This window comes from Elephas maximus, chromosome 1, assembly GCF_024166365.1.
Source record: "Elephas maximus indicus isolate mEleMax1 chromosome 1, mEleMax1 primary haplotype, whole genome shotgun sequence".
Classification (NCBI taxonomy): domain Eukaryota; kingdom Metazoa; phylum Chordata; class Mammalia; order Proboscidea; family Elephantidae; genus Elephas; species Elephas maximus.
In genome coordinates, this window is record NC_064819.1 from 214,936,652 (window position 1) to 214,951,497 (window position 14,846).

At 39.4% G+C, this 14,846-nt stretch overlaps 1 protein-coding gene across 10 annotated transcripts in view; it reads left to right on the top strand.

The window, feature by feature from the left end:
- The window catches only part of UTRN (utrophin), a 610,574-nt gene that overhangs the window by 67,730 nt on the left and 527,998 nt on the right, over positions 1 to 14,846 (top strand). The window lies entirely within an intron of this gene.

Here is a 14,846-nt window from a genome sequence, read left to right on the forward strand (position 1 = left end):
GGCATTTGCTTTGCTCAATTGACTAAAAAGAGACTATTTATTTTTAAATTTATTTATTTATTGTGCTTTAAATGAAAGTTTACAAATCAAGTCACTCTCTCATACAAAAAGTTATATACACCTCGCTGTGTACTACTAGCTGTTCTCCCCCTAATGAGATAGCACACTCCTCCTCTCCTCCCTGTATTCCCTGTGTCCATTCACCTAGCTCCTGTTTCCCTCTTCCTTCTCATCTTGCCTCCAGACAGGAGTTGCCCACATAGTCAGAAGAGACTTTATTTAAAAAAAAAAAAAAAAAGTAGTTTTTTGTCCTCCCCTTTTGGGGGAGATATCAGGGAAGGGGTTTTTGTTTTAATGCAGTCTCGTCCTGGAGAACCGCGGATGCATAATTACTTGGGGGTGCACTTTTCTTTCAAGAGTTTGCTTCCGCGGTGACTTAGTATTTCCGATGGGTTCAGACGTACATACATGTTTATGTAACAGTTGTATCAGCTGTCTGAGGAAAAAACAAAAACAGAAAAAAAACCAACTCAAGAGATATATCTTGTTTCACCCTACAGATCATGTGTGAATATTGTCACCATGGAACGACTCCCTTTTAGTGTCTTTTAACTCCATACAAATGAGGTAATAAGTGCTTTTGAGCATTGTTTCTTTGGAACAAATTTAAGTCCAAACTGAAATGACTGGAACAGCCCATATTTTCTTAGTAAATTAGATTTCTTGGCCAAGTGTAGTAGATTAGTGTGCTATAGTTCTCTTCATTTCTTGGCTGTTACTTTTCTCTTTTTTCAAAAGAATCATGTGGTCTTAATAGAAAATTAAAATAACCTTTCAGGGACCTGATTTAAAAAGCTATGCACAGGACTTGTAATTGCAGTATTATGGCTTTTTAAAGTTTTTTTTTTTTTTTTTGACACTAATCTTGTTTCGTTTGCTGGTGTTAATATTAATAGTCTCACTTCTCTGCGTATGTCTTGCGCCATAGGGTCTGAGTTACTTATAGCCCTTGAAATCAGAAGACAATTAGAATAAACGTGCAAACCTTTACTGAGTAGACTACTGTTTTACATATGCTTAAATCCTGTGCTGATTGAGTCTTGATTCTTTTTTGATGGCATTCTTTTCTGCCCTCTGAGCAGTCCAAAGGCTTTAGGAAGACAGAAGGCATTCTTTTTTAAATAAATATTTTACGGTGTGTTATTTTAATAAAAATAGAAAACTCATGTGTACATGACTTCAAATTCCACAAGGGCCTAAGCTTTCTCTTGTTACTGAACTGAATGTTTTCATGTATCTGAGGGGTAGATCTTGGTGATCTTGATAGAAATAAAGCTATAAAAAAGTATATTTTTATGGATGGCATATTCTGGTGGAACACATGGCCATTTTTGGTATTCAGAGCAGTCTCTATGATAGATTAAGCCTTGAGATGTCTATTATTTACTGACCTCAAAGTATAAGGGGTGAAACCATTAAATGTTTCGCTTTAAACTTTTGACAGTTAAGAGGTTGATGTTTCAAATGACTGTTGCAGAACCTAAAGGGAATAATAGAACATAATAAAATGAAGTAAACTGAAAATATATATTTGCTCAAAATTAGCCTTGAGTGTTATTTTTAAAATTACCAGTCCTTGGCTGGTATGTTCTCATCTAGATTGTTGTGATCTAATTTAGATTATTTGCCTCTTGGGTACCCATTGAGCTATAATGGGGGAGAATTGAATATGTTGAAATCTATGGATTATGCATGTATAGTTGTTACAGGTTCTTTTTATATTAAAATATTTACCCTAAACTTTTGTTAAGTATTTCATTTTCTTTCCATAATCTTAGTGTCTACGAACAAATTACCAAATGTTAAAAATAATCTAATTAAAGGAGACCAAAGTAAAAAAAGGAAATGTCTTGAACATGTGAAATAAAAAATTATTCCATGGCATTATAGGATTTCCAGACATTTTTTTTTTAGTAATGTACACACAATTGTCCCTGCCCAGGTAGCCACTTCTGGGAGGCCCTGCTTTCCCTTGCCACCCTTCCTGCCTTCTTGTCAGTTGGTAGGATCTGTGTCAACTGTTTGCTTTTGAGAAAACGGATGGGTTAAATAGAGATTCTCAACCTTAGCTCCACATTAGAATCACCAGGGTGGTTTTAGAAATTACTACTGCTGGAGCCCCACCCTCAGAGAGTCTGCTTTAACTGGTCTGAGGCTTGATTAACTATAATAGCTTTTGAAGGGCTGTCCAAGCCATTCTGATGTGTAGACAAGGTGAAGCGCAGGAGAGGTGTTGTTAGTTCCTGGGTTCTCTAGAGTTGCAAAACCAGACGCGCATGCGCGTGTGTGTGTGTGTGTGTACGGAGCCCTGGTGGTGCAGTGGTTAAGCACTGCGCTGCTAACCGTAACGTTGGTGGTTTGAACCCACCAGCCTCTCCGTAAAGATTACAGTGTTGGAAACCGTATGGGGCAGTTATCCTCTGTCTTACAGGGTCGATATGTGTTGTAATCAACTTGGTGATAACAGGATATATATAAAAATATGTATATACTTGGAGATACACACACACACATACATATTGAGAGAGAAAGATTTACTTCAAGGAAGTGGCTCATGGGATTGAGGGGGCTGGCAGATCCAAAGTCTGCAGGTCAAGTGGCAGACTGGAGGCTTCTGCAAGCTTACATCCCAGGAACTGGAGATCAAGTGAGCAGAAGAGTACAGAGTTCAGAGAAGGAATGAGCTTTGCCAGAACATCCACTTATATACTAGAGGAAGGCCATACCCCCAGTGAAATTCTCATTTCAGCTGATTGGTTGATCGCATCATGGAAAATGATTACATTATATTACATTTTGGAAGAGCAGCCACTCTAGTATCTGCCAAACTGCTGGGAGGTACGGCCGAGCCAGGTTGACACACAACACAACTATCACAGTTTCCCACTAGACTGTAAGATCCCTGAAGAGAGGGACAAGAAACGAATTTTATCACCTCTGAACCCCAGCACCTAACTGTGTGCTTGGCAAGCTGGAGAGGCTGAGTACCTGCTTGTGGAGTTAATGGATAAATTTCCCTGAGGAACAGGAAGGCTGGAAGAGGATTAGACAGAGGCTTAGATTCTAGTCTGTGTGCTGTAGGAGAGTATGTTATATTGGACTGTGGCCATCTGAGGATCAGCTGTCATTTGGGAAGAAGCTTTAGGAAGGAATCATAGAGGAGCAGGCTAATCTGGGTGGACGTTGAGCAGACCTCACAGAAGAGAGAAGACCTGTGGTTGATGGTATCCTTGTTAAACAAGGCAGGTTGAGAATATTGGGAATAAGAATTTCATCAGGGGCTTGTGTGTGTGTGAGTGAGAGAGAATGTAGTGTGTGGGGGGCTGGTTGGGGACACTTCCAGGAGGTTCTCTAGCAGGATGGCCCTGTGCACGGGTTAGTTTCTAGTTCAGTAGCTTATTCTTAAAGAGCTCATCTTTTGTGTTGGAACTTCAGGAGGGTTGGGTCCTTCTCGGTTGCTGAGGTTTTCTATAATTTTTTTATTCTTTCATCTATTCAGTTGACTGGTGGTGCAAGGGTTAAGTGCTGAACTGCTAACCAAAATGTGGGTAGTTTGAATCCACCCGGTGGCTCTGCAGGGTGAAAGACCACAGCTCCCTGGAAGGTTTTACCTGTTGGAGACCTAGGCTCGGAGGTTCACTGACTGCCATTCATTGACTGCATGAGTAGATCACTGAACCTCAGAGCCTGAGTCTCCAACCAGTAAACCCCTCTGGGAGCTGTGGTCAGGATTAATGATGTAACACATTTAAAAGCACTTTGCAAACTGCAGTAACAGTTGCAGGTAAATAAAAGGAATGATAAGCTCTGTAAAAATGATAAAAAATCGCAACAGTTGATAATAAGCCTTGCCTACCTACTACTTAGAGCCTAGGAATAGGAAATCAAACATTCCATCCATTGTGGTACTTAAACTGAATTATGCTATGTAAACTGAGTCTGTGACCTCGTCATTGTCTTAGTTGTATTTTTCCTTGGCATTTTTTACTTGAAATGCGTGGATTCTCTGACCCCTAGTTAGGAGGCACCAGGTGCTTCATGTTCTAAACACTCAGAAATTCAGGATTTGGTTGGAGGGCCATTGGTGGGACTGGTGCAGGATTTATGTATGGTCTGGGCACAGGGACTGCCCGCTTCTGCCCCAATATTTTGACGTTGATTTGAGCAGTTCAGTGAACCGGCAACTCAAGTAGTTTTTTCCTACTGAACTAGAACTTTCATTGTTTTGCAGAGGAAGGTGAGTCATAGCCTAGTTCTACCATTGTACTGAAGTGAAATTTAGTCTAGGACTAAAGGAACACAGGTCGAACTTCCTGTTTAAACCACAGAGCGTTGAGACGTAGATTGTGAGTTGGCCAGGAATTAATGTGGCTCTCGGTGGAGTTGCTTTCAAATTAAGGAAGCATTTTATTATAAGCGACATTTGATTCGGAATCTGGCTTTTAGTAATCTTTTTGAAATATCTGAAAAAGACAGCTTCAGTGATCGGTCTCCTTGTTAAAAAAATTTCAATGCTGGATAAAAATTGTACAAAGTAAAGTGGGAAATTGTTCTCCTACCCTCCCTCCACCTGTAACCATTCTTAACGGTTGTTTGTCCTGCCATTTTTTTCAGTGAAGATAAAATTTATAGTTTTATATCTGAGTTCCCAGATGTATATTTTTTAAAATTTTTGAAACAAAATTAAAACCAGCCTATAGTAGTGGTGGAAACCCTGGTGGCATAGGGTTTAATTGCTACGGCTGCTTACCAAAAAGGCTGGCAGTTCGAATCCACCAGCTCCCTGTAAACCCTACGGGGCAGTTCTACTTTGTCCTACAGAGTTGCTATGAGTCGGAATCGACTCAATGGCAACAAGTTTATAGTAGTGGCATCCCATTTAAAAAATAACATGTGTATATATATATATATATATATATATATATATATATATATATATATATATATATATATCTTGGCTCACTTGGGGAATTGGTGGGGCAAATATGCTTTTACTGTTAAATTGCCATCCACAGTCAGTAGAAACATGAAGAGTAGTATATAATTGTATTTCTTTTTTGTGGCATTGAACTTTCATGCATGTGTTTATCCAGTCTTTGGATGCATTCGTCAGCAAATTGCGTTTTCATACATTGCTTGAATTTCTTGCCTTTTAAACTCTTAATGTTTCTGAAGGAAATTCCTATAAGATGGCAGATTTTAAAATGATTTATTTGAATTTCCTTTGGCTTTTAAGACAATTAACTTTTAACTTGAAAGATAGACATTATTTATGGATCTCTGGGACAGAGGCTCAAGTCGTTGGATTTAGATTTTGTATTTTCTCTCTCCGTATTGGATAATGTGGAAGCTGTCATCATCCCAAACTCTGCTGAGACTAATAATTATTTAGGAGCCCTCAGTATTTTATTACATTTTCATATACTGATAAATTATTTTCATAGGGATGGTAAACCCCCAGAATTACTTGTACAATAACCCATTTTCCTTATAATTTATGGAACATGTTAGAGTTAGCAGAAAGAGCAGCGGGATTTAGACTTGACATTGAATCCCAGCTATGCTGTGTCTGGACCCTCTGTTTCCTCATTTGCAAAATGGGAACAATGGTGGTGCTGTAAGTCTTCAAAGGTGTATGAATGAAAAACTATGTGCACATTGTGTTATTGTTGTTGGATGCCGTTGAGTTGATTTTCTTCTAATGGCGACCCCACGTGCCATGTAGAACTGCCCTAAATGGTTTTCTAGGCTATAATATTTATGGAAGCAGATTGTCAAAGAGCTGTTGGGTGGGTTTGAACTGCCCGCCTTTTAGCTAGTTGCTGAGTGCCTAACCGTTTTGCCACCAGGACTCCTTACAATCCATTGTAGTAATGACTATAGCAAGTGGTGGCTGTTTATGTTAGTAGTGGCTTTCAAGTTAATACAGGAAAAAAAAACCAACTTAGATATTAAATGAAGGTGAGAAGTAACATTAAATGAGGCCCTGTATACACTGCCACACTGAAAACTTACATTTGCCCTTACCCTTCCACCTGAATCCGTTAGCAGTTTTTCACATCAAAGCTTCAAAACTGTAACTACATGCTGGGCTCATTTACTCACAGTTCCAGTAAGTGGCAGGAAATACAGAGCTATAGGGGACACCAAATGGCCTGCAGTTGCTTGGAGAATAACTTGGTGGCAGGGTGCCCAAAATGTTTTGCTGGTTTCAAAGTTCAGTTTCATGTGTTCAGAAAGGATTTTGCTACTTGATAGCAAGGAACGCAGGCAGAGGCAAAGGCATGCAGCCTCCCATATGATCGTGTGCTGTATGACCTATTTGCCTTACATAAAAAAAAAAAAAAAATTTTTTTTTTTTTTTTAATATAAAAAGCTTTATTTAGTCTGCAGAGAGGTCTTTTTCTCCAAATAGAGGAGAACTGTCATAGGAGTCTGGAGACACGATAGATAACCAGTTGAATGCCGCTGATCTGGATACCTGGAGAGGCACAGATACTTGGAGAGGCCGGGTTACACAGCAGTTGGAAGATAGGCATCTCACACAAATTCTTCCAGGTCACTTGCATATCATCAATGGAAATGCCTCATCAGATGGCAGTGCTCTTGGTCCTCTGAGAAACCACTCCTGTCATATCAAAACTGACCCTTTTTTCCCCTGGCCCAGCCAGCTCCTTGCAGGGAACCTGCTACCAGAGTCAGTCTCTTGGCTTTTAACCCGGCCTATTTGCCTCTTTGACTCTCTATGCCTTGTGCTTCTGTTTTGCCTTCTTGGCAATAACACCTTTCCTGGCACTGTTATTATTGTGCTGTTGAGGCGATTCTGACTTATAGCAGCCACATGTGACCGAGTAGAACTGCCCCATAGGGTTACCTAGGCTGTAATCTTGATGGGAGCAGATTTCCAAGTCTTTTTTCCTGTGGAGCTGCTGGGTGGGTTTGAACCACCAAGCTTTTGGTTATCAGCCAAGCATTTAACCAGATTGTGTTTAGCAGAAGAAATTTGTTCCCAAACAGATTCACTTTCTTCCTAGAGAACTCCAACCCATCAGTGTAGTCTGGCATCTGCCAATATGCTGATAACTATTTAACCGGTTGCCGTGGCATCGATTCTGATTCTTGGCGACCCCATGTGTGTCAGAGTAGAACTGTGCTCCATAGGGTTTTCTGTGGCTAATTTTTTGGAAGTAGATTGCAAGGCCGTTCTTCCAGCTTGCCTCTGTGAGAACTGCTGATTTACTTATTAATGAATATTTATTTTTCTAATGCCGAATAAGCAGTGTTATAGTAGGGAAAGTATAGTTTTTGGGGGTCAGTGGTTTATAGGATGCTTGGGAGATAAATGAGGAAAAAAACCACCTTGAAATAAAAATAATTATTACATTTTATTTTCCTCAGGAATTTTTTAAAATAATGATTACATTCTATCTTTGCTCCTATGAGTTTTTCAAAAGAAAATTTTTGCAAGTGGATTGAGGAAACAGTTCTTCTTTTCCTTCTCCATGTCCCTCTGGACCTTCTTCTCTCTACTTCCTTCCAAACATTTCTTCCTCTGTTACAAGGAGAATCTTACGTTTTCTGATGAGAATCTATTTTGTGGCTAAACGAAGTATGCACTATGAAAAATAAGTCCTCAAGATTGCACGCTGCGGATTTGCTGAATTTGTTGATAGGCCTTGTACTGCAGAATGTCTCTAAACAATGAGATCTAAATAAAATTAATGGTGTTGGAGGTAAAACGCACTCGTGATTACTGAATAAAAAATTGACATTTACTTTTCATAATTTGGAAGTCATTCAGTAAGTTAAATTTGCCTGGTGTGTTATGATGGCTGAACAGTTCTTACCATGTTGGGTTTGTATTAGAGGGAAAGTAAAACATTGATTTTCCTGTAATTTAAAAAAGTTTCTCATCTGTTTACATGTCCTTAAGTAGAGTAGTGCTCACTTTTCTGTCAAGCTCATCGATACCACACGCAGCTCAGCAAAAGAGGATCAAGGATCCAAAAATAAATGCTTCGCAGTTTATTCAGTGAACATTTATTGAGTACCTGCTGTTTTCTGGGTCCTCTGGTAGTTGATGGAGGTGCTGGGGTGTTTTAAATTCTGTTTTAAACTTAATGGTTCCTCTCACCAGCAGTCCAGGACCCCTGTGTGTGCTGGATAAAGCCAGTGAAGCCCTCGTTGTTGTTAGCTGCCTTTGAGTTGACCCCTGACTCATGGTGACCCCATGCACAATGGAATGAAATGCCGCTTGGTCCTGCACCATCCTCATGATTGGTGGTGGGTTGGACCATTGTGATCCATAGGGTTTTCACTGACTGATTTTTTGGAAGTAGATTGCCAGACCTTTCTTCCTGGTCCATCTTAATCTGGAAGCTCTGCTGAAACTTGTTCAGCATTATAGCAACACACAAAACTCCATTGACAGGCAGGTGGTAGCTGCGCATGAGGTGCCCTGGCTGGAATTCTGCCTGGGCTCTAGCACGGAAAGGGAGAATTCTATCACTGAGCTACTAGGGTCTCCTGAAGCTTCCAGTCCCACTTTTAGAGTGTTTTCTGGGTGTTCAGTTTCTAGATCTGGAGCAGTAAATTAGAAGGGTAGTAGACTTGAGTGCTGTTAAACATTGACACACTGACAAATAAGATACACCTGTTGATAGGCTGATTATAGGAGGAGTCCATAAAATAAAGAACAGCCACAAAAACATCTTAAAGCCAAGCAACCTGGGTCAACAGTGTAGCGTGAATGGCATCAAGTAGGCTAAAATTGACACAATAATTAAAAAACAAACCAAACCCAGTGCCGTCGAGTCGATTCCGACTCAAAGCGACCCTATAGGACAGAGTAGAACTGCCCTGTAGAGTTTCCAGGGTGTGCCTGGAGGATTCAACCGTTTGGTTAGCAGCTACAGCACTTAACCACTACGCCACCAGGATTTCCACACAGTAATTAGCACATGAAAAAGCTCTTGCAGTGAAATGACCATGCAAGTTAAGGGAGACTGTACGGTTTTCTGGGCTGCAGCATCCAATCAGGCTCTAGAATCCTGTTTGCATATTTTAGCAGACCTAACTGAATGAAAACACAGTGCCTTTCTCTGACCCTGGAGTGGACTGAGTTAGACTCATGTGTGCAGCTGGTTTCCAGCTGCTAGGGCTGGTGTTTTATAGTCAGTGTTGACTTTCAGAAGTACTGTGTATGTGCCTGGTCCTGAGCAGGGACGGATTACCCAATAAGCAAGGTAGGCACATGCACAGGACATCAACAAAGCAGGGGCACCAGGAAAAGCGAGCTCTGCGGTGGAAGGGAACTGGCAGGGCACTAAATGAAATTGATACCATTTTATAAATTTTGTATACGATAGCAATTATATTTTCCTTCTCATTTTGGACCGATTGGGTATAACCTCATATACAGTCACAGTTGCGAGTTTTTTTTTCTTTTTTTTAATTTTATTTATTTTGTTGTTGCCGAGAATATACACAGCGAAACATACACCAGTTCAGTAGTTTCTACATGTACAATTCAGTGACATTGATTACATTCTTCAAGTTGTGCAGCCATTGTCACCCCCCACTTCTGAGTTGTTCACAGTTGCAAGTTTACCCACAGAGCAAGTTGGGCTGATTTCTCTGATACTTAAATTTTGAAACAAAATTTTCAGGCTTCATCTGCCTTCCTAAAACTGGAAAGGGAGAAGGTTATTTTCAAAAGGTAAAATTTGATGAATATATTCGTAGTACTCTATCATTTGGAGCCCTGGTGGTATAGTAGCTAAGAGCTTGGTTGCTAACCAAAAGGTTGGCAGTTTGGATCTACCAGCTGCTCCATGGAAACCCAGTGGGGCAGTTCTCCTCTGTTCTGTAGAGTTGCTATGAGTCGAAATCAACTCGACAGCAATGGGAACCCTATCATTAATGAAAATAATTACCTATCATCAATCCTTTGGATTTTATGAGATATGGTATTTATCTCAATTATTTGTAGTATATTCAGGAAAGGTACTATTCCAAATATTTAACAACTGGTATGGCATTTTTTTTTTTTTTATGGCATAGGTCCTAATAAAACCAAACAGAGCCAAACCCATTGCCGGACAGAGTAGAATTGACCCGTAGAGTTTCCAAGGAGCGCCTGGTGGATTTGAACTGCCGATCTTTTGGTTAGCAGCCATAGCACTTAACAGTGCACCACCAGGGTTTCCAGCGAATGAGATGGATGTCCAAATAATCCGAAGGGAGTCAGACTTTATTCACATTTATAATCTCTTTGAAACACACAGTTTAGAGTGAAATAAGTCAGAAAAGTTCAAATATTATATGATCCTACTTACATGAAATCTCACAATAGGCAAATGTGTAGAAACCAAAGTCTATTAGTGTGTACCAGGGGCGGGAGGGAGGGAGAAAGGGGGCGTCGTTGCTTAGGAGCCACTCACTGAGTTCCTGTGAAGGGCGATGGAAAATATGGAAAGGGATAATGGTGATGGTTGCCCAACATGATGACCGTAATTAATGTCACTGAATTAATATATGTAAAAGATGTTGAGATGGCAAGGGTTTTGTTATATATTTTCCACAATTTAAAAAAAAAAAAGAAAAAACCCTAAAAGCTTGGAAATCCACATTAGGATTTCTTTATATAGCTAAATCATCATGTGTATTAAAAAGGTTACGTTTTGATAAGATTTGCTCACAATTTGTCAGAGACTCATACATAGGGCAGGAAGAAATGCAGTCTGTACACACAAAGGACGTTTTCCACTTTCCTCACCTGCAGGCTTACTCTCTGACATTTCAGCCTCCTTAAATAGGAGAGTGTGTAGGTGTGGAATTTGGAGACAAGTTGTTGTTCTTGACTCCCGCACACCAACCTATAGGCTGCTTTTAGTTGCTGTGGCTCCTCGAGGTAGAAGCTGGTACTTCTCCTTGTGCCACATCCCCCCTCAGTTCCTCATGATGATATGTTATTAGTATCTTGATCCCTGTAATTTGTTAAGTTAATCTGTGCTTCAGGCATCTCAGGAGATCACAGCCTTTTGTTTTCAGTGACTTCATTTTGTAACATAGGCTCTAGCTAGATAAAGACTAGACTGGAGACATAGAAGCTGAGCAATTTAATATCTACAAATAGTGTTTTATATTTAACCTTCCTATCCATTCCTCTTCAGCTTTCTTGAAACAGATGCTTAAATTGCTTAAGCAGACAGTCTTTCTGTCACTTATTCCAAGGTACCCATTTTCCTATTAACAGGATGTGGACTTATTTTTTTATCCTCAAATACATGAGAACGGAATAGTCATTGGGGAGATAAGGACCAGATAAAAATCCCCTGGCTTTGAATCATTTATCTCTGGACTTGTGCAGAAACTCTGATAGCCTTATGCTTTCTCCTTTGAATCCACTCAGCTGTTTTTTGGCAAAAACATTTATTTATCCATACTGGTTGATTTTAAAAATAATTATTTAAAGTGAGAGTCACTTGGTCAATTCGTTGTTATATGTACAGAGGCAAATGAGTAAACTTACTTCAGAAGCTAGGTTTTCCATCCCATATGGCAGATATTAAAGGTTCTGCTGCTAACCAAAAGGTCAGCAGTTTGAATCTCCCAGCAGCTCCTTGGAAATCCTGTGGGGCAGTTCTACTCTGTCCTATAGGGTCACTATGAGTTGTAATCAACTAGATGGCAATGGGTTCTCTTTTCAAATGGCAAATATAAGGAGCCCTGGTGGTGTAGTGGTTAAGTGCTCAGGTGCTAACTGAAAGGTTGGTGGTTTGAACTAACCAGCTGCTCCACAGGAGAAAGATGTGGCAGTCTGCTTCCATAAAGATTATGGAGCAGTTCTACCCTGTCCTATAGGGTTGCTATGAGTTGAAACCGACTCTACGGCAATGGATTTGGATTTTTTTTTAAATAACAGATGTGATCAGATCATTGCTGCAGGGAGAGGAGGAAGGGCAGAAGCCTATCTTTCCCTTCCTCCTTCTCACCCCCAAGCTTCCCTGTTGCCACTGAGTTGATTCCGACTCATACTGACCCTATAGGACAGAGTAGAACGGTCCCATAGGGTTTCCAAGGAGCTGCTGGTGGATTTGAACTGTCAACCTTTTGGTTAGCAGCCAAACTCGTAACCGCTGTGCCACCAGGGCCCTCAAACATGTTGCACATTAAATTCTGATTTCAACACTTGAGTTTTGGAGTTAGACTGCCTGAATTCCAATCCCCGTACTTCCATTTATTAGTTCTCTAAGACCTGGGCAAGTTGCTTAATTTTAAGTGTCTGATCTCTGCTGAAAAAGGGGGGCAAGAAGACCATTTGGTCATATGGCCATCGTGAGGATTAGATTCCATAGTAATCCATGTAGTAATTCATTCAATAAATATTCCTAATAATAGTAACAATGTTACTACTATTACTACTAATAGTAATAAATTTAAAACAGCAGTTTACCTTAAGCTTACATAATAGAGCTGCTAAAATAATTCAGACTTAGCTGAATTTAAATTTGATTCTTTTGCCCACTCTCTGTAGGCAAAAGTGTGCCAATATATAACTAAAATATGGAAAGAAAGGTAGATGGGAAGTCTAGTTTATTCAGCCTCACATTGAACGGAAGTGTTATGACTTCAGAATTTAAAGCACTAATTGTTTGGTGCTATCCCATGGAAATTCTTTTCCCTAATTTCTTGATATTAACAAATTGTTTGGTGCTATCCCATGGAAATTCTTTTCCCTAATTTCTTGATATTAACAAATTGTATTCTTAGCCTGTTAAGGATAAGAATATCCTTAAGGTTAAGATTAAGATTAAGGTTAGGATTCCATATTCACAAAAATTCCACTTTTCCATTCCTACCCAAAATATCCAGTATCCTAACTGCTATTTTTGAGTGTTTTTTCTTTAAAAAAAAAAAAATTAAAGAATATCAGAAAAGACAAGAGATCTATTTCTGTTTATACTGTTTTAACACAATAGTAATTTTCATTTAGTCTATATTCATTCTTAATTATAATGATAAAATATTTCTAATTTTTTGCTGTGGCTTTTTAGTTTTATGTTGTTTCATGGGTACTTTCCATATTACTATTAAGTATGCCATAATTTAACTCTTAACCTGTTTTTGGTATTTGGTTTATTTCTAGTTTTTCACTACTATGGATAATAATGCAATGAAAAATCATGTGTTTTGATCAGTAAAATGGAGATGATACAGGACTAACCATGGAGTTTTTGTGACGATTACTTGAGCTAATAGATATAAAGCAAGGTTTCTCAACCATGGCGATACTGCCATTTGGACCAGATAACTCTCTTGTTCTGTACATTGTAGTATGTTTAGCGGTTATCACTGGCCTTTGTCCACCAATTATGTCAAACAAAAAATGTCTCCAGACATTGTCAAATGTCTCCTGGGTACAGTATTGCTCCTGGTTGAGAACTCCGGACACTACTCTAAACCAGTTGCCATTGAATCCCTTCTGACTTATGGCAACCCCTGTGGCAACCCCTCTAATGAGTGCATTGTAAATATTTGCAATAATGATAATCTCCCTTCACTTCAGTTATTTATTTCTTATAAGTTCTTTGAAATAGAATTTCTGGGACAAGAGGCCTAATTTTCGGGTTCCTGACATGTATTGCTAAATGCTTTACAGAAGGATTGTGTCAGGCTTTAATGCCATCAGTTGTGTATAAATATGTCTGTTTTTCTGAGGTCCAGGCGATATCAAATTGTGAGTAACACATATTGTTTTATTCACAGTTTCTATAATTGCTAGTTAAGATGAGCCTCATTCTGTGTTTCCTTATTTGTATTATCACATTTGAAGATTTTGCTAATGGCCTTTGTCCGCTTACTTTTTTTTTTTTCTGCCCTTGGAGTTGCTCTGCTATCCAACACTTGAGGTTGGAAGTTGATTAAAAGAAGAACAATTGAGGTTGGAAGTTGATTACCACGTTTGTATTTGTTTGCTTGACCTTCAATAGTTGTATATGGATGGAAGCCCTTTCAGATTATTGTGTCTTCCTTAAACAGTACTTTGCTGTTTCAAATTAAGACAGCAGTTGACAGTGTTCCATAATATGAGATCTTACAGAATTTAAATATAAGTTGACTCTTTCTTGAAGGATAAGTTGGTAGAAAAGAACTCCAGTTTGTATTATGCAGTAGGTAGTATCATCTAACAAACATGGTTGCCTCTGGTTTAAGTACCCTTGGGAGATAATCCCAATTTTAGCTGTAGCAGAGGCTGTTGGTACCCCACCCACATTCCCTGCCATCAGCACTTCAGTGCACAGAGGCCGGCAGGTAACTGCATTCCTTTGCCTCAGGGCTTTCTCTGGTTGACAGAACCCAGCCAAGGCAGGAAGTGCCAGCCTCTAGGGGCACACAACCAGTGATTCAAAAAAAAAAAAAACAACAAAAAAAACCATTGCTACTGAGTTGATTTCAACTCTTAGTGACCTTATAAGACAAAGTCGAATTGCCCCATAGGGCTTCCAAGGAGCACCTGTTGGATTCGAACTGCTGACCTTTTGGTTAGTTAACAGCCAAGCTCTTAGCACTTTGTCACCAAGGCTCTGCTGGTATGTAAACCCTCCCTCTCTTAGAGCTACCTTTGAGGGGAGCATCTTAAACTGCTTCTCAGATTCCCCAGTAAATGATTCAGTGATAACTTGTCTGATGAGGACCCTTTTTTCCTAATTTTTTAAAAAATTGTGCTGTATGTGAAAGTTTACAATTCAAGTCAGTTTCTCATACAAAAACTTATACACAGA